We start from the raw sequence: 26,925 nt of genomic DNA on the forward strand, positions 1-26,925 counted from the left end.
TTACCTGCTTGAAATGCTCAAAACACCTCTGTGCTGCCCCTATCCACACGAAGGCCCCCTTCTTGGTGAGATCTGTCAAAGGCGCTGCCGTCTGTGAAAAACCCTTAACAAACCTTCTGTAAAATCCGCAAAGACCAAAGAATCCCTTAAGCTGTGTGAGGTTCGTAGGAGTAGGCCAATCAACTATAGCTCTAATCTTTTCAGGGTCTACTCGAACTCCATCTGCACTAATAATATGCCCAAGGTATAGTAATTCTGTCATACCAAACTCACACTTAGACTCCTTGGCATACAAAGACTCTCTCTCTAGGATAGATAATACCTCCTCCAAATGCTGTGAATGTTCCTCCCAGGTCTTATTGAAGACCAAGATGTCATCAAAGAAGATCAAGACAAATCTCCTCAACTGCTCCCTGAATACCTGGTTCATACAACTCTGAAATGTAGCGGGTGCATTGGTTAGTCCAAATGGCATAACCATAAACTCAAAGTGGCCATAGTGACATCGGAAGGCAGTTTTCTCAATGTCCTCTGCCCTCATCCTGATCTGATAGTATCCAGACCGTAAGTCTATTTTGGTGAAAAAGCATGCTCCATGCAATTCATCAATCAACTCATCAATCCGAGGAATGGGATATCTGTTTTTTATTGTTTTCTTATTCAATGCCCTATAATCGATGCACATGCGCATTGTCCCATCCTTCTTCTTTACCAGAACTACAGTTGAAGCAAAGGGGCTTTTGCTAGGCCTGATGTGCCCCATTTCCAACAACTCCTTAATTGCCTTCTCTATCTCATCTTTATGTTTCTTAGGATGACGATAGGGAGTGATCATCACTGGTTTGGCTCCCTCCTCGAGCTCAATAACATGCTCTGCACCCCTATCAGGAGGAACCCCGTGAGGAATATCACTGAAAACCTTGGCATGTCTGTCAAGAATCTCCTGTATATCTGGTCGATGACTCTTCACCCGAGGCTCTGGTGAAGTTGGCATAACTAAGCACTCTGTTGCCCACTCTATGTCATTATGCCAAAAAAGTCTCTCCATCCTCCTCAAAGAGACTACCCTGCAACTCCCATCTGAAAGTCCCCTGAGAACAACAATCCTACCCTCATGCTGAAACCTCATTTCCAACTTCGCTAGGTTGAAAGTGAACTCAACCAGCGATGCCATCCATGTCATACCGAGGATGACGTCGTAATCTCCCATGTCCACAACATAGAAATCATCCTCCAACTCATAGCCATCTCCAAATCTAATGTGAAGATTTGAAACCTTCTGAGTACATAATAGCTTTTGGCCATTAGCCACCATGACTCTAAAACCATCATGCTCCTCTGTCTGTAAGCCTCTCTTGGCTACCAACTGTGTATCTATAAAGTTATGTGTAGCCCCAGTGTCAATGAGAGATCACTTTCTGCCCCTGGATGGTACCCCTGACCTTAAATGTGATTGCCTTTTGGGCCCCTGTCAAGCGTGCCAATGATCTATCATCCTTAGGAATGTTGCTCTCCTCTATCGTGTTACCCTCATCTGAATCGGAGTGTTGATCCTCCCCCTCTGACTCTGACTCCTCAGCTGAAAAATACTCCATTTGATTTGCCTTAGCCTTGAGAGGGCATTTATGAAATAAGTCCCAAGGCTCTCTACACTGGAAGCACAGTTTCTTCTTTCGAAGTTCATTCAAGGTTTCACTGTCTAGTCCTTTTGATCCTTCTTTGGGTTTGTTATACTCTTTTTGAAATGGTTTTTTGTCTTTGTCCTTGCGGTAGGAAGAATCTGTTGAATGGTATTTTCCTTTGTATACCGAAGGGGCTAAATCTCGTGCCTTTTTAGTTGCTTCTGCTAAGGTGAGTGGCTCATGTCCCTTCACCCAACCACGTAATGGATCAGCAAGCCCATCACAAAATAACACCACCAATCTCCTAGGAGAGATATCAGTAACAAGTACAGACAAACGCTGAAACTCGGCGATGCAAGCATCCACAGAACCTGACTGTTTTAACTGTGCTAGCTCCTTGAAATGTAACTCGGGATCCTGTTGACGTGTATTTTGTACACTATCATACACAGAATAAAATACCTAAAGGCATCTTATCCTCTCTTGAATAAAGTCTCTAACTGCTGAAGATTCGCATGAAGGATCAGTTAGGATGACTCCAATGTTCTGGTTAGTAGGGTCTCTACGTGTGGATAAACTCCAGTGGTATGATGTGATTTGCTGGAATCACAAGGGGACTTACATCTGATGATTGAACTTCCGATCTGCTTTGCTGGAACACAGGCTCTTACTGGCTTAGATTTGAAAAAATGGAAAAAGGATGAGGGCGAAGAGAAGATCTAATCCTAATACTAAGAATGTAGGAGCAATGATTTGATTTTTGATGAAACTCTAACTAGGTCTTGTTTTGACATCAATGGACCATCTCCACAAGGCTAGTGCGATCTTCTAAGGGAAACTTTATGATGTTCGAATCATCACCGCAGGCATAGACACCATCAAGTTGATGCATATCAATGAAGAAGCGACAAATTGAAATTGAGCTTAAGCTGAATGATTCCAGTTGACTACACAAGGCAAGTCTGCAATCAACAAACTGCTTAAGCTCAATTTCAATTTGTCGCTTCTTCATTGATATGCATCAACTTGATGGTGTCTATGCCTGCGGTGATGATTCGAACATCATAAAGCTTCCCTTAGAAGATCGCACTAGCCTTGTGGAGATGGTCCATTGATGTCAAAACAAGACCTAGTTAGAGTTTCATCAAAAATCAAATCATTGCTCCTACATTCTTAGTATTAGGATTAGATCTTCTCTTCGCCCTCATCCTTTTTCCATTTTTTCAAATCTAAGCCAGTAAGAGCCTGTGTTCCAGCAAAGCAAATCGGAAGTTCAATCATCAGATGTAAGTCCCCTTGTGATTCCAGCAAATCACATCATACCACTGGAGTTTATCCACACGTAGAGACACTACTAACCAGAACATTGGAGTCATCCTAACTGATCCTTCATGCGAATCTTCAGCAGTTAGAGACTTTATTCAAGAGAGGATAAGATGCCTTTAGATATTTTATTTTGTGTATGATGGTGTACAAAATACATGTCAACAGAATTGGCGCTAGAAGGAGGGTTGAGCATTTGAAAGTTCGATCTTGTCAAGTCACATCGCATTTGAAGAAATTTTCCAGAGCTTTTTACCTTCCTCCACGCTCGACAGAATTGAAGCAGACGAAAAGTGAGCGAATACGAACTCTTGAATCCAAGGAAGATCAGTGGAAAGCTTTTTCTCAAACACTCGACGGAAGGTGATCGTTGGGTCGTCAGTTGGACTTATGCAAGAAAGAATCAAGCTGGAACCAATTGAACATACAAGTTGAATCCGAGATATTCAAGATCTCTCTTATTCCAGAAAATCCAAAAAAAAGTGAAAAACCAGAAAATTGAAAAAAATAAAAAATAAAAAATAAAAAAATCAAAAAATCAAAAAAGAAAAGATTTCTCAATGGAGCGACAACAGTTTCACGAGGAGCAACAAGTTGATTTTCCTGAACTTTGGTGGAGGTTAGATACACAACTTTATCCACGCAAATTGTCCGAGTTTGCAAGACCAAGGCAGTGTCGAGTTCACGAGACAGAGGAACATGATGAGATGCATTGCTTGAAGTACTTATCAAGGATGGAATTGGCAGCGCAGGGAAAAATCTTCTTTTGGGATGTCCCTAGGCCAGAAACAGAAGAAGGCAACTTCAGTGTCCCAGAAACCAAAGATCCTCTTCTAAGCTTCATGTGGATGATCGAGAGTCAGCTCATTGTGGATGGTGAAATGCGTTTGGAGAACATATTGCTACCATTGTGGTGTAGAATTCACAACTCACCTCACTCCGAATTTACTTGCTCAGTATGTGAAATGGCTATCAATCAAGTCAGAAACCAGTTTGGAATACCAACTTTGTCCGAGGAAGAGTGTATTATTAACAGATCTTGGGGTGCACATCTCGCAGCCGAATTCAGGAGAACCTATGAAAAGGACATTGCTCCAGCATCTGAATGTGAGAAGGATCAAGTGTACGTTGACGATACTAGTGCACCTGATGATCAATGTATTACAATGGATAGCTCACCATGCCTTGCACCTGAAAAAGAATACCATGAAACAAAAGTTGAAGAATCAGTTGAAGATACTCTAACAATAACAAAGGAAGATCTAGGAGTTGAACAAGCAATTAAAGAAGAGGACGACTCATTCCTTAAAGAATTCTCACTTATGCTACAAATGGAGATCCTTGAGATTGAATTGCAGGAGGTTTCAAATGTTCTCATTGAAGAAGACAATCAAGTTGAGATATTGAATGAAGAATCACAGATCATTATAAGTGAGCCCAGATATGAAGAACAATTCAAAGGGGCGCTTGAGGGTTTCATCACCATTATGCTATTTGAGGAATCATTGAAGGATCTTGTAGAGGAAACATAAATGGAATCACTGTCAAATTTTTTTCTAGATAAGCAAGTTATTGTGAGTGATATGATCCATCATCAACTCCGACCTCCTGAGACTAAGCTTGAAGAAGAAAGGCCACAAGAGATTATCTTTGATAGACTAGAGGAGATGTTTGAAGCTCAATCCATCAAGGAGACTCTCATTTTTGAAGATATGCTAACAAAATTTCATGAAGATGCCTGGTTTATGCAAGATACCTCAATGAAAACAGAGAATCTTGAGCTATTCAAAGGGGCGTTGAGCTTGTTTCAAGAGGAACTTCCTAATCAAGATCAACATATTGCGAATGCTCGTGGAATAGTTCATCATCAATGGCGACCTCCTGAATCAGCTGGTGACCTCACTTCCGACAATGCAGTTCCGTCTGAGCCTGAAACATGCCAGGTTGTCTCTTTCCTTAATTCTAGCCTTGAAAGTTATTATGATTTTGATTATGGGGATTTTGGGAAAACAACTTGTATCTGGATTGATCATGGTCCTAACGAATTACCTCAGTTGATCATTTTGAGTGAAAACTTGCCTGAGTATGAGAGATGCATGGTGAGAGTTTGCCTTTCTGTGTTTAAGGATGAATTTGCCCGATTGAGAACCATCACGTTTGCCATGCTCCTGTTGCACAACCTGAGAAATCATGTAAAGTCATGTATATATTTTGCTTCTTTGAGTCGTGTCGAGTCTAGGACTCTTGTATATAGGTTTAGAGTAGGTTTTCTTTTCGTGTTTTTAGATTAGAGGTCTTTTGAGCCTTGTTCTTAATTTGCCTTGAGTCATTTGACTCATGATCTAGCGTGGCTCAGGTAGTTTAGTTGTTTGCTTTCTTTAGATAGTTTGCTTTTGGTGTGCGTTTTAGTTTAGTTTGCTTTGAGTCGGTTTGTCGGTCGGTTTGCTTTAGTTTAGGTGTCTTGAGTGGGAGCCTCCATCTTGTGAGAAAGGTGTTTGTGTTGTTGCCCGCACACTGGCAATATCCTAGGTCTTATGTTAGACTCATTTCTTAGATATCTATTCATGAAGTGCTTGGAATCCGAGGTTGTTCTTCTTCAGCTTTATCATCTAATCAGGACATGTATTTGACTTGGAAGGGAATCATTTTCTGTGTCTTGATGCCGACATCTGTTGATTACTATATCTTCACACATTAATAGACTCCGAGTCATTATGGTTTTCAGGCAAAGCTGTGATTGGTGAAAAATCTAAAGTTTGACTTCAGCACCACCGCAATCCTCAAACCCTAGTAAGCTTTACTGCTTACGAGCCAAAGGAATTGACGGAGTGAAAAAGCAATATCAAAAGGAAAAAAAAGAGAGAAAATGAAAGAGAAAAATGAAAAAAAAAAAAAAATGAAATGAAATGAAATATCAAAATTGGCTAAAGGGAATATACGGATAACTCCATCGAGGCTATAGACGCCTGGCTGGCAATGGAGTAATGTTCGTGAGCTTGCGGCGATAACCTCGTCGGGACTATGGACGTCTGGTTGGCAGCGAGGCTCTATCCAGGATGCTTTTGAAGTTCAGATAAACTACGTAGCTAATCATAGGGGAACCTGAAGGTTATAATTGTCTTGTCGAGAGGAATGAATACACTTGCACACACCTGGGTAATCAAAGACTAAGTGTCTGGATTTGGTTAAAGATTCTCCTTCCACTTTGAGTACATTTTCTAATCTCCTGATGAGCTAGGTTGAATTTTCCGGAGGTTCTAGGTGTCGATTGAGTCTTTATCTCTGAAATGTTTCAGGAACATTTATTCAAGGTGGCGCTAGATGTTGTGACGTTTTCACACATCGCCCCATTGCAAATGGGGACCCATGTTTTTTGCCTTTTAGGGTTTGTTTTTTGGTCTCTTAGGGTTTTGTTAGTTAGCCTTTGCATTTTGAGTGTCGCCCAGGTGATCACATGGATAAGCAAGTCCGGCTTGAGTGATGTCTTGATCCTGAAATTTGGCTAAGTCTGGAATGTCCTGAAAATTTGGCTAAGTCTGAATGTCCTGATCCTGAAATTTGACTAAGTCTGGAAACTAAAAAACCTCAAAAAGCTAGATTTTGGAATATAACTCCTGGAGGTCCGAAACCACTCTCAAACATCCTGAAAGTATATATGGAATATAACTTAAAGTATAAGAAAGAAGAAACATAGAAGGAAATGTTATATTCCATAAAAGTTATCCTGATAGAGAGTTCGAAAAGTCAAATTTCGCTCCTGTCCTTCACTGAGGATCCAGAGCGAATTTCGCTCCTGTCCCTCTCAGGAGGACCAAGGCGAAGCGCTCCTGTCCCTCACCAAGGGACCAGGACGATAATACTTATTTGAGCCATTCCTGACCGTGTTTGGACGAATTGAGACATCAAAGGCATGGTGAAGGACGAAATGAGCATGATAGAGCATCCAGACTTGATCAAAAACAATGAAATGATGAAGTTTTTGCCTAGAAGGTCAAATTCGCTCCTGTCCCTCACTGAAGGACCAGAGCGATTTTCTTTATATGCACAATTTTAGACCTTTTTTTGGACATTAACTTTTATTCATGGCATGAGGCAGGATGATATCTTCCCTAGCAAAGACATTTCATGGTGAAAAGTGAAGCATTTGGGCCTGGAGGGCAAAAATCGCTCCTGTCCCTCACTGAAGGACCGGAGCTTGAAATCCAAAATTTCCTTGTCCTTGAAAGATTTGAACGATTTGACGACTTGAGGAGAACCAAGGAAGTGCTTTTTACCAGTTGAATATAATTTGAAGGCACAAACATGAGGAAAAATAGACCAAAATGCAAAATCGCTCCTGTCCCTCAGTTAGGGACCAGAGCGAAATTCCTTATAAGGCATGTTTTGGGCAAAGATCAAGCAAGTTTAGGGTTTGAGGCAAGCAAAGACGGTGTTACGGATTCGCTGAAGACAAAATTGAAGATTGCAAGACACCAAATGGGACCTATATTAGCCTGGGCGCTCCTGTCCCTCAGTCAGGGACCAGAGCGATTTTTACCTTAGACAAATTTCTTGCCAAGTTACAATGAATTCCAAGCCATGGATGAATGAAAAGATACATTACGAATCCATTGAAGATAAATTTTGAAGTTGGCAAAATGTGATGGAGCCTACAAGTACAAATCCGCTCCTGTCCCTCAGCCAGGGACCAGAGCGAAATTTTCATAAGGGCCTAGATTTTGAAGGTTTAACAAGTATCAAGTGTCCAAGGGGATCAAAGGGACCTCATTCTACATTATGAAAGTAACTACAAGTTGATGGAAGCAAGCATGAGCCCAGGACATTGAAGTTCGCTCCTGTCCCTCAGGCAGGGACCAGAGCGATATTCACCATAATTGCCAATTCATGCAAAAATCATGCCAAGTCAGGATTATACGAAGTTGCAAAGTATCAAAGGTGTCTTAAGAAAACGATATGTAAAGGTTTCAAACGTCAAAAGACTATCAATTTGAACAAGTAAGCTATATCGCTCCTGTCCCTCATCAAGGGACCAGGGCGATTTTCATTAAATCATTCGTTTTCCTTCAAGATCACGTCAAAGTCAAGGTTCGCAAGATCAAGGATATCATTTGCAAGGTGATGAACAAGGAGTAAAGCTTGAGAGATAGCAAATGTTGGCCAGAGCATGAAGTTCGCTCCTGTCCCTCACCAAGGGACCAGAGCGATAGGTTTGTGTCCTTACCTCTTCCAAATTTGGCGCTAAAACATTCTTTAGATTTTATTAAATGCTAGGAAAAAATCGATAAATTTGAAATCCAATTAAAGTTAGCATTTAACATTAGCGCATGGGTCTTTATTAATTAATTTTTGCCTTTTAAAAATCGAGTTTATTTAAAATTATAGGCATTAAATTAATTAATTATAAATAAAATGGGGCGCTTGATTTAAAATTTGTTTCATTTTACAAAGGTCGGCCTTTAAGTTTATTTTAAATTTGCCTTATTCACCAAAGTCGGCCTAGGGTCAATATGAAGGTGAGCGCCTATAAAGGAGGAGTAGTTTATTTCATTTTCACATCATCATTTATCATCTTTTCATATGCGATTTGGAGTATACAAAGGAAGTGCGAAATTATCATTCAAAAGGAGGTGCGAATTGTGTTCAAGGTGCGAGTCTTATCAATAGGAAGGCACAAGCATTATCAAAGGAGTTCGAGTTTCAAGTTAGGCGAACTTGCCAAGGACATTGAAGAACACATCAAAGACTCCAAGGGTGGCGAATTGATAAAGAGGACGTTCCTTATCCTTGAAGATCACGTGGAAAAGGCTTCTAACGTTAATTTTGCCTAGGCAAATTCCTTGTTTTGCATGCTAGAGTTAGCTCTCAAGTGAGGTATGGCGATATGGATTTATTGTTTTGATTTTGATTGTTGATCGTTATGGCCTTCAAATTTTGAATTTTGAATTTTGAATTGTAATAGCTCAATCGTTTTTTAGGAAATAATAACTCAAGGATTTATTATGAAGTTTCCTAAAAATTAATTTAATCTATGCTATTCATTGCAAAATCATGTTACTAATTTTGAAATGTTGTGTAGGCATCAAATGGAGATCTCATCAAGGAAAATCAAGTCGGATCAAGGACGGTCTTCGCCGGGACGATCAAGCCAGGACAAAGGCGACCTCTTTCAATCCAGCGTTCCAAGGCGAGGTACATCATCATCCTACACATCAAGGACACATGGAGTTAGGACAAGGGCTCGTTGAAGAAGCAAACAATTTTAGAAGAGTTAATCAAAGATAACTTCTAAACGCTACCAAATTGAGTATCAACCAAGTGTCAGACGAGGTGGCATCCTAGTCATCACTTCTCCAGTCGGATAGGTCCACCTCAGCATGTCCAGATTCAATGTACCTAACTCATGGAAGGTGGCACAAACTTCGATGTACCTACCCCGGCTATCCATTGGTCGATTTTTCCAGAGAGGACATGTGTCCAAGCAATACAATTTTATCATTGGTCAAGCATTAAATGTTATGTAATGGTTGTAACAAACCCTAATTAGGGTTTTCATTGTAAAATCTTTGCCATTGATCTCGAATGGATCTAAGCCATCGAATTGTATTGAGGGCACTATATAAGCCCTGGCATTTCATTTTGTAAAGGCTAATGAGAGAGAGTTGTAAATAATAGAAAGCAGTTAGTAGATAGAGAGTAGTTAGAAATTGATAGAATAGTAATTAGAGTAGAATAGGAGGACAAGGCAAGAAATTGTTGCCATTGATTGTAAATAAACTCCATTTTCATTGAAGTAATGGTGAAGTGTGTCGTTTCTTGCAATTTGCATGGTTTCTTGTTGAGTCTTCAATCCTAGATGGTAGATGATTAGATGAATGGAGGAAATGCGATTGATTAATGGTGGAATTCGTATATCCATACTACTAGCAGTTTGTTGATTGCAGACTTGCCTTGTGTAGTCAACTAGAATCATTCAGCTTAAGCTCAATTTCAATTTGTCGCTTCTTCATTGATATGCATCAACTTGATGGTGTCTATGCCTGCGGTGATGATTCGAACATCATAAAGCTTCCCTTAGAAGATCGCACTAGCCTTGTGGAGATGGTCCATTGATGTCAAAACAAGACCTAGTTAGAGTTTCATCAAAAATCAAATCATTGCTCCTACATTCTTAGTATTAGGATTAGATCTTCTCTTCGCCCTCATCCTTTTTCCATTTTTTCAAATCTAAGCCAGTAAGAGCCTGTGTTCCAGCAAAGCAAATCGGAAGTTCAATCATCAGATGTAAGTCCCCTTGTGATTCCAGCAAATCACATCATACCACTGGAGTTTATCCACACGTAGAGACCCTACTAACCAGAACATTGCAGTCATCCTAACTGATCCTTCATGCGAATCTTCAGCAGTTAGAGACTTTATTCAAGAGAGGATAAGATGCCTTTAGGTATTTTATTCTGTGTATGATGGTGTACAAAATACACGTCAACAGATCCCTAGTGTCAAATCTCTCAATCAATCTTTATGTGAATTCCTCATAGGATGTAATCTGATTATGCCCCAGAGTCACCATGCCATGATGCCACCATTCATGCGCAACACCGTCCAAATGCATAGCCGCATACTTGATAGCCTCCTCCTCAAGCATAGGATTTAGCTGCAAGTATGTATCTACCTTCTGCACCCAAGCTCATGCGGTCATCTTCCCTGAAGCATCATAATAAGGCAAGGAAAGTTTTCCAACTTTCTTTCTCAGCTCAAAATTTTGATTCCTCCCTCCTGCTCTAGGCATATGTCTCATCCTCAAGTCCATATAATCTCTGAGGGAAATATTTGCCTGAAACTCAGGTCCACTGGCCTCCTAGTCCCTCCTGAACTGACCCTGTAACTCAGTAATCTGCGGTTCGTTCACTGGTTGAACCGGATCCCTAGGTGGGAAGGTGGGTAGAAGAGGTCTCGAGCTCGCTATTTGCGCTGGGCGTGCAACGTGTCTAAAGTTATCCGCCTCATTCCCATTGTTGCCATGTCCATTATTACCATGAATGTTATTCTCAGGGCCATTGTTGTTGCCTCGGCCTCCATTATTATCATTGCCCCTATTGTTATCGTTTCCCCCATTGTTATTGTTTCCATTGTTGGCATCACCTGGATTAATATTGACGCCCATCTGTCTAGCCATAAGCTGCAACATCATGTCCATTCGTCTATTCTACTCTTGCTGCATACGCTGCCCTTGCTCTAACGTACCCAGTAACTGTTTGAACATTACCTCCCCCTGATCTGGACCGGTATTCCTATCATCTCAGTCACCCATACTGCTGTCCTGATCAAAGAATATCTCCTCTATGTCTGTATGAATGGATTCTATGTCCACCTGCACGAATGAACTAGATTGCTCGCTCTATGAGTTCAAATTTTTGTTTTGTCTTGCTTTGGTATGGCGGAAGTTATAAGGCCCCTGTTGCATGCTTAAACATACATGCTTAGCATGTTTTTTAATTCATTAATTTCTGGTTTTAGTGTTTTGATATTTCGTCAAACACTTTTCCCTCTATCCGGCTATTCCAAAGTCTCTATAAGACCTCCACAGGATGGCAGGACTTATAGCTCTGATACCACTGTAATGGACACCCCGGAATGCCCAAAAACCATACCAATTGCTCTTAGGAATTTTATCAAACAGTTTGCATCCAACTCCTTATTTCTCCGTTTAATGTTTTAAATTCCCTTATGGCTCCGGAAATGAAATGTTGGTTTGTTTTACATGGAATTGAAATCACAGAATATGGACAAGAATGAAACTACAATAATATGCAAACTGAAAATTGAACTACTGCTGAGAAGATGTTATTTTCAGATTTTAATAAAATCAAATACATGGCAGATTATCAACTCAGTAATTATTCCAGCATTATTGACATAATACTCCAACAATCATTTTCAATCTTGCTGCTACAGTGACATGAATAGTACCCACGTGAATAGTAACCACGTGAATAGTACCCACGTGAATAGTGTTGCAGCAATATTAATTTGTCTTCAACAGGTCCAATATCTTCATAAAATCATCTCCTCAAAATGGCATAAGCATCGGACAAGTAGGGAAGAAGATATGAACAAACATTAAATCTGCCTGTAGCTGGAAATGCACCCAATCTACCTGATAATGAAGCTAATAGCAATGGATTCCAAAGGCCAAACCCCAAGGGAATCACGTCTAGAATGTCACAAGAGAGGATAGACGTCCTCTAATGCCAAGAACGGATCTGCAACTCACACATACCAATTCTTTTCATATTCAACATGTCTAATGAAGCCACAAATGCTTTCTTTTATTCTTTTTCCAAGGGTCCACTCAACTCTCATGGGCAATGTGGGATAAAAGATGAGCAATATAAAACATATATTAAAATATTCACTTGTCTCCCTTGGGTACCGATCCCCATAAAATAAATATTAGAGTAACACTTTAATATTTTACAATTAAATTAAATGTTACTTTAATAAAACTTTAGGCAGTAAAATGTATTAGCAATCGGACTCTGAATAATGCGAGTGATAGCTCGTCGGAAAGCTCTCACCGAGGAGTATCAAATCCAAACACCAAAACTGGCCTCCACTATGTCCTGCTGACTTACTAAAAATAGTATGCCTGAAACTGAGTAAATCAACTTCGTTTTGGCCCAAACTGGAAATGACTAGGTCAAAACACTCCAGGATCCCCTTAAACCCTTCGTTAGCCCTCGGGACCATGTAGAACAAGGCTAACGCACACACACTTGGTCAACTGCTAAAGTGGGGACATTACAATTTGTGACCTAGTTCACAAGGTTCCTTGTAGGTAACACATAGATTCTTTAAACTTAGTTCATTCTCTGTTTCTTCATCTCTACAAGGCGGCAGGATTTGTGGCTAAGTAATTCCATTCTGAAAAGGCTTCACAGAATGAACCGGATTGCGTTGAAACTTATTGGAACATAAGTTTTCAAGGTTAAAGCACCTTTGATAGCCTCTTGAAGTGATGGTCACACAAAGGCTTTAACTAACCCATGAGAAGTTCGACTAACACTTCTATAAATAGCATTATAGGTCTCCTTTCCAAGACATCAAGAACCATGACTAAGATTTATGAAATTTCATTCCATAACTCCGACAAAATTGATTTGCTTCAATTGGGCCAATTCTCTTAAGTGGATGTCGAGATCCTTTCTGTCAAATTGTTTGGACAGCCTTTCACTAAATGCATCATACTTGTTGATGAGATCATGAGACTATGACCCTAGGTAATCAATCCATAGTACCATCGTTCGAGTGCAATTCCATTAAAGTGTACGGTGGTGAACTTGATGGCTGCCTCTTCAAACATTGGCCTGAGTGATAGATAATTATGTGGTTTTTGAATCCAATCTTTTTTTGTACTCTTGTTAGAACCATCAAAACTGGGAAGAGTTAATTTCCCTAGCAAATGCTACAATTTTCTATTGTGTTGGTTAAGTATGGGCCTTTGTTTATTTCTCAGCCCATTCGACATTGAGATTGACAAAAATGGTTAGTGTCTTTAATGCTTGGATCTATGGTGTAAGAGATCCATACTCCTAACAATAGATTTTAATGTCATCCATAATGAATTTTTGTTCTTCATCCACTAAAGGCCCCTCTTACCTTTGCAGGAAAGTACTTTTAAAAAGTCTAGCAACAACCAATAATGGCCATGTGCTTGTGATTATTGTTGTTTTTCAATGAGCATCCTTCTTGTTGGTGTGTGTTTTATGACACACCGAACACAGGATAAAGATGCCCAAAAGACACTCTATCCTCTCTTCAATAAAATCACTACATATGCTAAGATTGCAAAGAAGATCATATGGCGATTCCAATGTTTTTACTACAAACTAGCGACTTTAATGTTGGATATAGCTCATTCAGTGATGTTTGTTGGTAATCCAAGGGGGACTTGCAAATTTCATTCACAATGAAGATTTTCAGCTATGAAAACTCTTTTTTGGGGGGTTTTCTAATTTTGGATTTCAAAAAAGGTAAAAAGGAAAAGGATTCAGGAATTCTATACTATTCCTAGGAATTTAAGAGACAGTAGTGATTGGGTGAAACTAAACAATGCTTTGGTTTGCCAACTTAAACAACTAAACAAAGTGGCTGCAATCTTCAAGGGTTGTGCTTAAAATTTTCATGCCATGAATAGTACCATCAGAATGAACAATACTTATCCAAAGGTAGAAGTTAAACATCCACAAAATATGCTCAAGCTAACTTTGCACAATGAACAAAAATCATATGTTCATCAAAAGTATGAGCAACAATTTCACCAACCAATACTATCAAATCTTGCATTCATTTAATAATTTTATAAAGAAAATTCTATTCTATGCTGAAGAAAATATGAAACCATGCAACTATGAGATAACATAGAGATTCAAAGCAATGCAAAAGAACTTTATTATCTTAATAGACTTAAGCAACAATTTCACTAATCTCTCTCGAACAAATGAGAGAAGAGGGGTTTATATAGTCTTAAAATGAGTGAAAGGCCCAGATCAAATATAGATCAATGGTTGAGATCAAAACACATATACCCTAACTAGGGTTTACAATAGTTATCCAACAAGAGCAAATAAAAGAAAGACACATGTCATATGGAGCTTTCTTCTAGAAGAATGTGTCCCTTATCCCCTAATGTGGTAGTGTTGTGACCTTTTTCACACATCGCCCCATTACAAATGGAGACCGCCTGTTTTCGTTGCTTTTGCCTTGGCGTCGCAACTGCTAATCACTAGTCTTTTTGCAATGAGGAGTTGAAGTCAATTGAGGAAATCATGGTCAAAACGGTGTCTTGACGCCATCAATGTGCTTAGGGAGTCTGAAGGACGAAAAATGCAATTGATTTGGGTTAATTTGGACAACTGTCTATTTTTGGAAAGTTTTGCTTTTGCTTTTTCCTATTTTTTAGGAAGTTTCGTTTTTGGCACTTTGAGAACGATCCCCAAAGAGGCTATTTTTAGAAAGTTTTTCCTAATTTTTAGGGATTCTTGTTGTTTCCATTTTTGGAATGGGGGTCTATGTTAATGCATTAGTAGCTTCTGCAAGATAAGACTTTCCTAACCCTTTAATCTCCTCTATTCTGTTTTGGTTTACTCATCTATGCTATTAGATTATCTGATTTATGCTTTCCGAACTGAATATGTTTATTAGATTGTAACATTGATCATGATATTGACATTGTATAAATATGGATTAGATCAACGACTTGCTTAACATAGTTAAGCGTCAATCTAAATGCTATCGGGCTAGTAACCCGATAACATATTAATGTCGATTCATTTATGAATCGGCATTAATATGCTATTGGGGTATTAACCCGATAGCATATGTAATGCTATCTGTTATCGGGATAAACATTTATTCGGGCCATTAACAAAGCATCATAACTAACACCGTTTCAACCGATTGTTAAGTATTAATGTTAGTTACCAAACATAACCAAAATCAGGATGTGCACCGATCGATAGGTGCCTTGATCGGTCATGTCTAAAAGACATGACCGGTCAAGACATCTATTGACCGGTCTTCTAAAACATATAAAGCCCGACATGAATCATTTGGAGAAGACAAAGAAAAATATTAATGATCTCTCTCCTTCTGCCTGCAACAAAATAATCAGATTATTAGACAATATAATCATATAAAATTCTCACATATATAATATGTTCTTTTATTGCAATTGAATAAACTTTACAGTCTAGGGTTTGCTCAGTTGGCTCAAAATTTTGGTGAAAATGATTGAAAATCTTGTTCAAAGTTCAAATTTAATTCAGAAGACATCAAGTTCCTAAATTTGTGGAGATTTGAAAGGATTCAAAGGCATAATGAGGAAATGATTTTAAAATTTCAAGGTCATAAGATAAAAATTCGGTGAGGAATGAAGGATTTCATTTCTTGCAAAATCTGGTTTTAATGGAGAAAATGTTCCTCTAAGTCCGCCTAGAATGAAGAGTTGTTTGGCAAAGGAGAGGAAAGAAATGAGTGAAGTCCGCCTTGCTTGGGAAGAGGTTCTTTCAAGTCCACCCTTGCATGAAGAAAGAGTATGTCCAAGTCCACCTTGGGAAAGGGAAAGTTAAAGTCCGATTTAGGCTAACTTGCAATGGGGAAAGGTGGAGATAAAGTCCGCTTGGCATGTGGAGTGTTTCCTATCAAGTCCGCCCTTATGTGGTGGAATGCAATCCATGAAATCCACCTAGAGGTTAAGGAGATAACAAGTAAAAGGTGAACAACTTTTGCCAAGTCTGCCCTCATGAGGAATGTTTCCCACAAAGTTCGCCATCATTTGGAAAAGATTTCAGGAACTCCACCTAAGTGAGGAAAGAATTCTATGAAATCCGCCCTACCTTGGAAGACACTTTGATCAGCATGTTGGGAATAAAATTCACCAAGTCCGCCTTAAGTTAAGAAAGAATTTCCTAATGTTCGCCATGAGTATGGAGGGAAAGAGATAAAGTCCGCCTTGTCAAGATTGTTAGATTCATTGAAATGAGGAAAGGTTCTCTCCAAGTTCGCCCTCAAACTAGGAAAATAAATGCTGAAGTCTGCTATCATTTGGAAAGAATCTTATGAAGTCCGCCACAGCTGAGATACAGAAAGATTTTTGTCACCAGGAAAAGATCTTCCAAAGTCCAATTTTGGACTAAGATAAAAAGTTTTGAAGTTTGAAACAAAAGATTTCATCAAAATTAATTTTAGAAAGTTTCAAAATTTGGAGAATAGGGAAAGATAAGAGTTCGATTCTTGAACTCATAATGGGATTAGAAACTTTCTCCAAAGGCTAAAATTGAACTCAAAATGAAATCAGAACTTTCTCAAATAACTCAGTTCAACTGAAATTCGAAATTAGAAACTTTCTTAAGAGACTCAAATCGATATCATGTACTGAATGTCTAAGTTCAATGTACGGAATGAATTTAGAAACAAATCCAGTTCAAATTTAGGAAAGGTGAGCTATGTTCCTAAATGCAGAATTCGAACTCTTTTGGGAGTTTATACTTATAACAAATCATTCATTCATTTCGAGCAAGAGGTGGAAAAGATTTCAAGAATTTTCAACAGGTTTCAAGAATTTTTCAAGAAGATTTCAAGAGTTTCAAGAGCAATTCAAAGACATTTCAAGTGCAGATTTAAAATTTCCTGAGACAAAGTGCAGATTTCCAAGTCAAGTGGCACTTTTCCTACTTCTCTCTCGTCTAAATTCTGAAGGTGACAAGGTTTTCCATGGCAGATTCTTGAGGTTTTCGAAGTTTTGATGAAATTTTAAAGGAGAATAATTAAATTGTCACAATATCTTCCATTTCTCCGTCATTTTCTGTCATTCAAATCTGATTTTGGTATTTATTTAGCAGAATTTGGGGCTAGATTATCTATTTTCAAGTCTGATTTTGATCAAATTCAGTCCCAAAATCTTCAGATCATATTGAGTTTCAAGGCTTTCCAAAAAAATTCTAAGTGTTGGAAGCTTGTTGAAAGCTAGAAGTGTTCAGGAAGTGGAAAATCAGAGCACACTCTACCATCAAACCTTCAAAATTTACACTCAAAGTTAGAATCTTAATTTCTTTTTGCTTTGCAAATCATAGATGACAGCTGAGGTGGGATCATCGCAGAAACCATAAATGGAGTTTCAAGCCAAATTCAGAATTGAAGACAAGTCCACAAGCAAGGTTTGTCCGAGCATAGAGATGGCCAAAATTTGGCGCTGTATGAGAAATACTTCATAGAAAAATTCCAATTTCCTCCATTGTGGCAAAAGCACAGAGGAATTCTTCTCCAAATTCAAAGCGCTTGAAAGAATTTCAAGGCATCAAGAAAGAAGAGTCCTCGAACTTGGTGAAAATATAGAAAAGAGTTTCGAACTTCTTGAGGGATTTCACCTCCTGAAGAATTAAAGACAAGCTCCCAATCAGAATTAGATGGTGACAAGAAGAGTATTCCAAACGGATATCCATACTTAGACAATTTCTTGACACAAATTGGAGAATTCAAGGAGGACATCCAACACGCTGAGGTGGCGCCTCGTTATCTTCCAACCAATCAGATTGTTCCAAGTCAACATGTCTAGGTTCAATGAATCTAACTTATCCACGAAAGCTTCTAAAAGGCATACTCCACAATTGAACAACCTTCTATTTTATTATTGGTTTATATTTAGCAAGAAGGACAAGTGTCCCCAAGTGTAATTTTCTCATTGGTTGAGAGGGAGTTAGTTGTAACAAACCCTAATTAGGGTTTTATTTTGTAATCTCGACCATTGATTTAAATCAATCTTGGCCATTGAATTGTAATTGGAGAGCCTATAAATTGAGCTCACCCCTCATTTGCAAATCATGGGAGCATGTTGCAAAACATGTTGAGATAAGTAAATTGTTGCTTACGACTGCCAAAGTAATAAGTAATGGGAGCATGTTGCAAAACATGTTGAGATAAGTAAATTGTTGCTTATGACTGCCAAAGTAATAAGTAATGAATTGTTCAAATTGATGGTGATTACTTCTCTTATTTTGCTATTTGCATGGTTCTTATCCCTCATCATAGTTTAGCTTTTATTTCGCGTATGTTAGACAAATGCAAAATCTGATAAGTATTGATTTATGGTGAATCTTCCACTCGTACTTTTGATGAACAGATGATTTTTGTTCATTGTGTAAAGTAAGTCTGAGCTTACTTTGTGGATGCTTAACTTCTGTCTAGATGAATATTGTTCGATTTGATAGTAGTTATTCATGACGTGAAAATCATAAGCACACCCCTTGAAGATTGCACCCACTTTGTGTAGTTGTCTCAACATGGCAAGGCAAAGCATCGTTATTGGTTTCACCTAGTCAATGTCGTCTCTTGAATTCTTAGAAATAGATTAGAACTTCTAAACCCTTATCTCTTCTTCAGTTTTCTTGAAGTCCATGATCCAAGACCCAATCGATAGAGCTTCATTGCCTAGACCTTCATTGTGAATTGAATGAACCAAGTATAAGTCCCCCTTGTGTTTCAGCATACATGACCAAGGAAGCTACCCAACATAAAGTTGCTTGTTTGCATATATAAACCTTGGAGTCGTCATGTGGTCTTTCTCGTGCAATCTTGGCATACGTAGTGATTTTGATCAAGACAAGGTAGAATGTCCTTGACATTTTATTCTAATGTTCTGTGAATGATAAAACGTACACCAACAAGCAACATATTTGATGAACTTGAACACAAGAGGATTAACCTCTTCCATTGTGACATGTGGCAGCATTTGAATTCGATCACGCCCAAGTCATTAGCATAGGTGGCAAAAGCATTCTCCCAATCTAACTCTTGTTTCTAAAAGCCATCCTTGCTGGAAAAGAAGGTGGGCGCCTTAGTCAAATTTTGCTTAAGGATCAATCCTGTCAAAGTGAAGAAATTCTCTTGAGCTTTGACCTTCAGATTTTCCATGTTCATTTCATTTTCTCGAATTGCTTCCTTTCCAAGCACATCAATGGCCACAAGGAAAATCTTATTTTGAATTTCTTTAGTCAGCTCTTCAATTTTGACACCATTAGCCTTTACCTTCTCCAAAATTTCATTTCTTGCCATCAATGCCCAATACCATGTGTTGAAGACATAGATGCCTCTAGCTGCAATTACTTGTCCGTCTATTAATTCCTGCTTGGGAACTCCTTTCAACACCTTCAAGCATGAGATTACTTTATCTTGAATATTTTGAAGATCTTCCCACATTTCTGCCATGTCTAAGTTTGCCCATATGTTAATATCAATTCTTCCACGAACGCGACAACTTCATTAGTGATGCCTGCCATCCATTCCTTAGTTTCTCTAGTTGTCACCTTCATCTCTTCAAAGTCTTCAACTGTTTTCTGTGGAAGAGCCAAAGGTAGAGGGGCACTGCATCTCCTTGAGCAATAGGATTGATCAAGTGCTGGAGATAATTTCTTAGCTGCTCATTCTCTATCTTTAATTCCTCTTCCTTTTCTACTTCTTTCTTCAATCTTTTCTTGATTGTCTTGACTGAAGCATTCAGTTCCTAAACTTTTTGCTCTTTAGTGGTTGGGCCTAAGTTGATAGTCATTATTTCATACTCTTTGGGAGTAATATCTTCTTTTGCCTTATCTTGGCACAACCACTTGAACTAAATGAAATCTTGCATCGTCCTTTTGGATCAAGGAATACTTGTTTGTTGTTTTCTTTATTGTAACTTTTTCTAATCTAGCCAAGAATTTTGTTGTATCATCTTCTTGTTGAATTTCCACAGGTGCTTTCACTTTCATCCTTTCCTTTAGCCAATCAAGGATTGTGCACTGCTCAATATCCTTATCCTCTTGATTGTTTTCATCATCTAGATTATCCTCAACTCATCGAAGAGCGGAAATCATTCCCTCTTGGAATTCTCCATCTAGGATATCTATCTCATCATTTTCCAATATTATCTCCATGTTTGAAGCAGATGGTCGCTCCTGAACTTCCTGTTGAATACATTCCATGTTTCTTTCTTCACAAATTTGGGGAGGGATTTCCACTTCACCCAGTGGTTCGTCTTCAAAAATTGATATCTTGTTTAAATTTTTCGATGAGGCACTGACAGAGGAATGAGCTTGACCTAACTTTTGCTTCTTTCCAACAACTCCTTCATTTGCAATTTACTTTCCTTTTGCCTTTGCAACACCTTCAGTTGTTTCCTTTCTCTTCCTTGAACTTATACTTTCTAGTGGCTAGGCATTTTCAGTTGCTTCATCATTATTGGAAGTATACAAGGTAGGAGGTCATACTGAATGTTTGTGTTTTCTCCAAACCTCTCAACTGGAAGTCGAGGTTATCATTGATTATCTTTGCCCAGTTGAACATTGTTCCCTTTGTTATCTCTTCAATATAATAGTACATTCAATTCTCAAATAGTGCCCCTTGAGGCACTCCCATGACTCGATTGAGCAAAAATACTAAGTCACTGTACTCATCTTTGAAGTCTGAAGTTGAACATAGAAATCTCTTGGGCAATCTTGAGTGGTGATGCCTCATCTCAAGGACCCATTCATTGTTCACAATTGTCATACATGCATTCGCTCTCTTTTCAAATTTCGCTAAGGCCTCATCCTCAATCATTTCTTGCATGTCCACACTTCCAAGGATTGCAAACATGTAGTATCCCTTGCTTATTCTGATACAAATTTGCTGATTTGTACCTCAAGGAATATTGTCAAACAGTTGTCATGAAACTTTTGTACTTGTTGTTTTAGATTTCAGTTTGCTGTGTTTGCATTTGGATGTTTGCCAAAGATGATAAAATGCTTAACAAGTTATGAAAATGTAATACAAGACCTTCCCAAAGCAACTAGATACCTTAATCTAATGCAAATCAACACTTCCAGCTAGAAGACATTTTGACAAACAATTGGCTGCTAAACTCTCTATGACTGCAATATAATGCAAAAAGAATGCAAATAAAGAACCTGATAAACTGTGGCAGCAAGCATGAACTCCTTATGCTGGAGATAACCCAATTCTGGAATTCTGATAACTCTTAGCAGCTAGCACGCCTAAGGCAGTGAGTTGTACGGCTGGAAATGAAGGAGCTGTACGGCTTTGATAAATGTGCCAGCTAACATAAAATGCAGCCTCAATGCTTATCTTCTCTTTAAACGAATTACTTTTCAAACCCTCGGAATGAACTTCTCAAATCTTTCACCAATATGCACAATTTGGACCTCTATATGAAGCTCACAGACAGGCAATAATCTCAGCTAATATTCCACAGCCTCAAAATTGCACAACAATGAAGAGTATTCGTTCTCCAATGCTCAACAATGGCAGAAACCCTAGCTTGTTCCTTCTCCAAACAAGAACTCCAAAAACATAAGTATGAAATGATCAAAAGATAATGAAATCCTTTTCAAAAAGCCTTTATATAATTTTCAATTGGTTATTTATCTTCATCTCCCTTAATTTCACTTTAATTTCATCTCCTTTTAAGTGCACAACATTATAATTTAAAGTATACTTTATTAATCACTTATATCTCCCTTTTAAATAACACTTTATCACTTATAATAAAGTATACTTTAAAAGCATTTAATATAACTTCATATAATCTCTTAAAGTGCCCCCCCCCCCAATATAACTTATATGCACTTTTAAATAACTTGACTTTATAATTAAATGACTTTTTTATCATAAAGTCAAATAATGTTCACACTTAATATTCTGACTTTATGATATTAATTACCCTCAATTATAAAGTCACATGAAAGTCAATATAATATTCCGTTAAAATAATTAATTATTATTAAAGTAACATTGTAATAATAATTAAATGTCATAACTCCATTAATAATTATTATTTAATGATTCTGACTTCATCACCAACTAGCCCATAGTTCCCACTGTCAATCTAGATGCCTTACTAAAAATAGTAAGGCGAGTCTCTAATGTCCAACTTACTATAAATAGTAAGTATGTGTAGAGCCAGAAACCCCTGAATATCAATTGCCTCAAAACATATGAAGGATCTGGAGATGAAAACATAGACAACTGCCCTCTAGAGAGCCAAAAAACTCCACAATAGGGTCCTCTAATCACCAATATTAGCCTACAAGGACCCAGTGGTAGGCTCAACCAAGCATAAACCATGGTGAGCTAAAATGGGGATATTACAAAACACTTCTCCAGTTGATTCTTCAGCTAAATATGCAAAACTGCTCCCTTAGGTGATCTGATCATTCTGGTTTGCAGATCATAATGTTTTGTACATTCAATTACAAGTTCATTGCATTGGATGGAAGGTGGAAATCCTGCTGCATGATAAATTCCACTCTTCATGATATTAGCCAATAGAGTTGAAGGAAGGTGATTCTTCACTTGCTTCATGTCCAGGTATTCCATGTTTGTATCTATGATCTTCTTCCATCGGGATGATATCAATGACTCCGGATAGAAGCCCTCTTGGACAACCTTCAATTGATGTTTCCTCGCTGCTATCCTCGCCTTAGAAATAGTACCTATATGAAGCTCAAAGTCAATATCACGGTAAAAATAACTTTAAATAACTTGTCTTCAGAATTTCCTAAGTTCTGATTTTTAATAATTTTGTTACATTTAAAGGCTCAAAATCAGAAATTTCAATGGTAAGTAACATAAACTCCAAAAACAAAATGAATTTGGATCAAATTGGGGTACGAAAACCCTCTAAAATCCTGATTTTCAGACTTATTTAAAGTCTGATCACAAAATATAAGTCTGAAGACACCTTGGTACACTCAGAAGATTGAATATTTGAAGCTCAAAATGTATACCCGGGTCTGAATTCTGAGTTGGAGGTCTGAATACACTCAGAAAAAGTCTGATTTTCTAAGGACAATGTCTGAACACACCCTCCAAAGGTCTGAAAATGTCTTCCAAAAGTCTGAAAACACTCAGAAAATGATCCACATTAATGGCTGGAATTGGTCACAGCCATGGCACACCTTCACACTAGAGTTACTTTGCCCTTCAACACTCCAAAATGGCTACACCTGGGCACAAATGAATAGCTGGGAAGGATATATCAGTTTGAGAATAATGCTGGAAATGGTGTTTCAGACTGGTCCAGCAATGGTGCCTTCACAAAAATACCTTCAATCACTTAATAATGGTGCCCGAAACAAAGACACCCTGCACAAAAGCTGGCTGGAAATAATACTTCAGATCTGGAATTTCAATGTCCCAGGTAAGGACCAGAAATGGTGCCAAATGGAATGTTCACAAATCGCCCTCCAATGGTGTCAAAGCTCTCCAACAATGGCACCAAACAAACACTTAAGTAAAATAGCAGTCATCACCAGCAATGGCACCAAATGGAATGCTCACAAATTGCCCTCCAATGGTGACATAATCAACCACAAAGCAAAATTGCTGCCCCACAAGTATTAGCGCCACACACACTTGGGCAAAATCGCCTTCAATCTTCTATAGCACACCTTCAATCAGCTCTTGGACTGTCACATCAAGGCAATATAATATTATTTTAATGCTGGGTTGAGACCTTTTATTCTTGTTTGGCATTAAATGCAATTCACTTGGTCATTAAATGATTGTGACAAGGCAAAAATTAAATTATTTGGAGCACACTTGTCATTAAAATCTTTCATTGTATTAAATTCTAGCCACCTGGGGGAAAATCGATCCCTATTTGGACAAATAAATTCACCTAAATTCATCTTCACTTTGCCACATAAAGCCTTGCGGGAAAAACGACCCTCATCTGGACAACTTGATTTCATCAGTTCATGCACTCTATCCAAAAATCTGCCTTCTAGGAGAAAATCGATGTCTATCTAGATAGCTAAAATTCATTAATTCATGCAATGGCACACCCCAATGGAAAATGGTCCTTCATCTAGACTCAAAAATCTCATCAAACTTTTGAGAACAGATTTGTCTGGATTGAACTTGTCCATTCCTTTAATTTGTGAGGACAAAAAGACTTGCAAAGGGCATTCTCTTCATTAGTGAAAGATTTAACCTAAAGGATTTACTTGGTGATTTCAGTCAAGAGTCACAGTTGGGCTTCATTGTTTGCTTTGCATCTTCAATTTGAGCACAAAGTAATCAAAGAAGAGGTTATAGCTGATCAAACAATCTCCATAGGCCACTACCTGAGAGTTCCTACTGTCAAGAATTTCAAACAATCATTCTACTAAGACTCACACACCATGATTTACTCTTTGAACCTTGCACTTTCCCAACATTAACCATATGAGAGACAACCACTAGCAGCAACAAAGAAAATAGTTACAACCAAATAAAGATATTTTGTTTATCTTCAAGGAAAGGAAACCATGACTTTATGACTATAGCGGTTGATCTTGAGATGCATGTCAACGAAATTTTTGTATCTCATGACTTCCTCAAAATAACTCCCACTTTCTATTCACCTTGTTCTTGTACTCCACCTCTTTTCTTTACACACAATGATTAGATATGAATGATTTCAGAGAGTCCACCAAGAATATTTGCAAAGGATGTCTTAGGCCCCTCCAAAGACCAAAACACAACTCCATATGGCCACGGAATGCACCTATGACTTGGTCAAAACTCCATCAATCTTTTCTAATTTTGGGGTTCCAATATGAATGGAGAAATAGTTAAACGTCTTCAAAGAACTTGTCCAACACAAAGTATTTGCAAATAAAATGAAAACCTTATAAATTTGTCTCCGCCACTAAAATACTTTCATGATAATTCATATTTCAAATCAATGAGAGATAGCTTTTCCTCACATCAATAAATTAGAGTTGCTTTCCCTTTACCAAAGGAATGGCGACCATTAATATCAAACAATATTATTTCCTTTGATTTATTTCAGATGGCAAATAATATGCTCCTCACATCCCTTATTTGCCCACATAAATATTATTAAATTGTCTTCAGATATAAGTTGTGGCTTCCCTAATTTGACTTGCCATGATTTCCTAAACTCCCTGCGAATATACCTATTATTGCATCACCCAACCAACGACTATAATAAAGGTGCATAATAGCTCCACCAGTCTCACCTTTATATTTGATCACTCCATGATAAGATACAAGTTAGACCTTCCATACGCCAAAGTTGAGGATAACAATAACTTCCTATAATCACAATTTAATTTTTGAATAGTAATTAAAATCCTTTAAAGCCCTTTATTCTGAAAATTGAACCAAAGACTTCTTGAAATTAGTCTTCATAGAAGACTTCACTAATTTCACAAACAATGAAGCTCAATGTGAATCTTGGCACAAATCCACCTCAGGAATGGAATTTGTTCTTTGTCCAGTCCATTGAGAAACCCCAAGGGATTTTGTCGTCGGGTTTCTTGAACTGAAAGCCAAACACTCTCAAGCTCAGAGAGAAAATAACAAAACCAAGCATACCAAATGACTCCCTCAATCCTCCTTTTATAACCTTTCTTGAAACTTTCCAAAAAGAATATAATTTTACTCCATTTAATAATAGTGACCTTTGATAAATTTCCATAATATAAAGTCACTTATTAAAATAGTGAAGTATTTAATTATTTTAATGACCCTTATAAATAATTAAAATTAGCCGTTTCATGCCCATTAATGGGCATGGCTGGGTTCAATCCAATTCCTCTTTGCAGCCTAAGGTGGTGTGGGAAAAGCCTTCGGAGGGTTGGGTTAAAGTAAATTTTCACGGTGCCTCAAAGGGTAATTCGGGACCGTCAGGTGCAGGATTTATTGTTAGAGATTGGAATGGGGAGGTGATGTTTTTGGGGGCGAAAAAACTTGATTCAAGGACTAATAATGTAGTGGAAGTTTATGCGGCTTTGATGGCAGTACGTTTTTGTAGGCAAATGGCGGTGAATAAATTACACCTTTAAGGGGATTCATTGGTGATCATACAAGCAATTATGAAAGGGTCGATTGATGCGTGGCATTTACAAAACTCAATACTCAATATTGTGGAAGATTTAAAGAAGTTTGAAGATTTTATATTTAGCCACCTTAAGCGGATGGGGAACATAGAAGCCGATGTTTTATCAAAGTGGGCATTAAATTTTAATGAAATTGGAGAAATAAGAATTAAAGACATGCGACACTTAAATCTTGAAGAATAATTACTTGTAAAGGTGGTGATGTTAGATGAATGTGGCTTGGAGTCTCCCGAGTACTTGAAGAGTTCAATAGAGGTTGATGGGTGGTCTGGATGGTGGCACTGCTTTAATGTTGTTCAGTCATTAAGAGGGAGTGTGAGCCGAAGTTAGTGAGATTTATTTCTACTCTCCTCATTTTCAATTAATGTGCAAACAGAGGAGTAAACAGTTGTGTAGGGTTTTAGACTTTTGTACTTATTTTATTTTCGCAATAAAAATCAAGATTATTACCGAGCAAAAAAAAAAATTAGCCATTTCATTATTTTTTTTTTGACAACTTAATTTTAATCATTTAAATATTTTCGAGGATCAAACAAAAAGGG

General features: G+C 38.0%; 1 protein-coding gene across 1 annotated transcript in view; it reads right to left on the reverse strand.

The window, feature by feature from the left end:
* LOC131029414 (probable adenylate kinase 6, chloroplastic) overlaps positions 1-26,925 on the reverse strand; it is a 63,370-nt gene that overhangs the window by 34,904 nt on the left and 1,541 nt on the right. The gene's annotated exons all lie outside the window — the stretch shown is intronic.

The sequence above is a fragment of the Cryptomeria japonica genome, chromosome 7, assembly GCF_030272615.1.
Source record: "Cryptomeria japonica chromosome 7, Sugi_1.0, whole genome shotgun sequence".
NCBI classification, from domain to species: domain Eukaryota; kingdom Viridiplantae; phylum Streptophyta; class Pinopsida; order Cupressales; family Cupressaceae; genus Cryptomeria; species Cryptomeria japonica.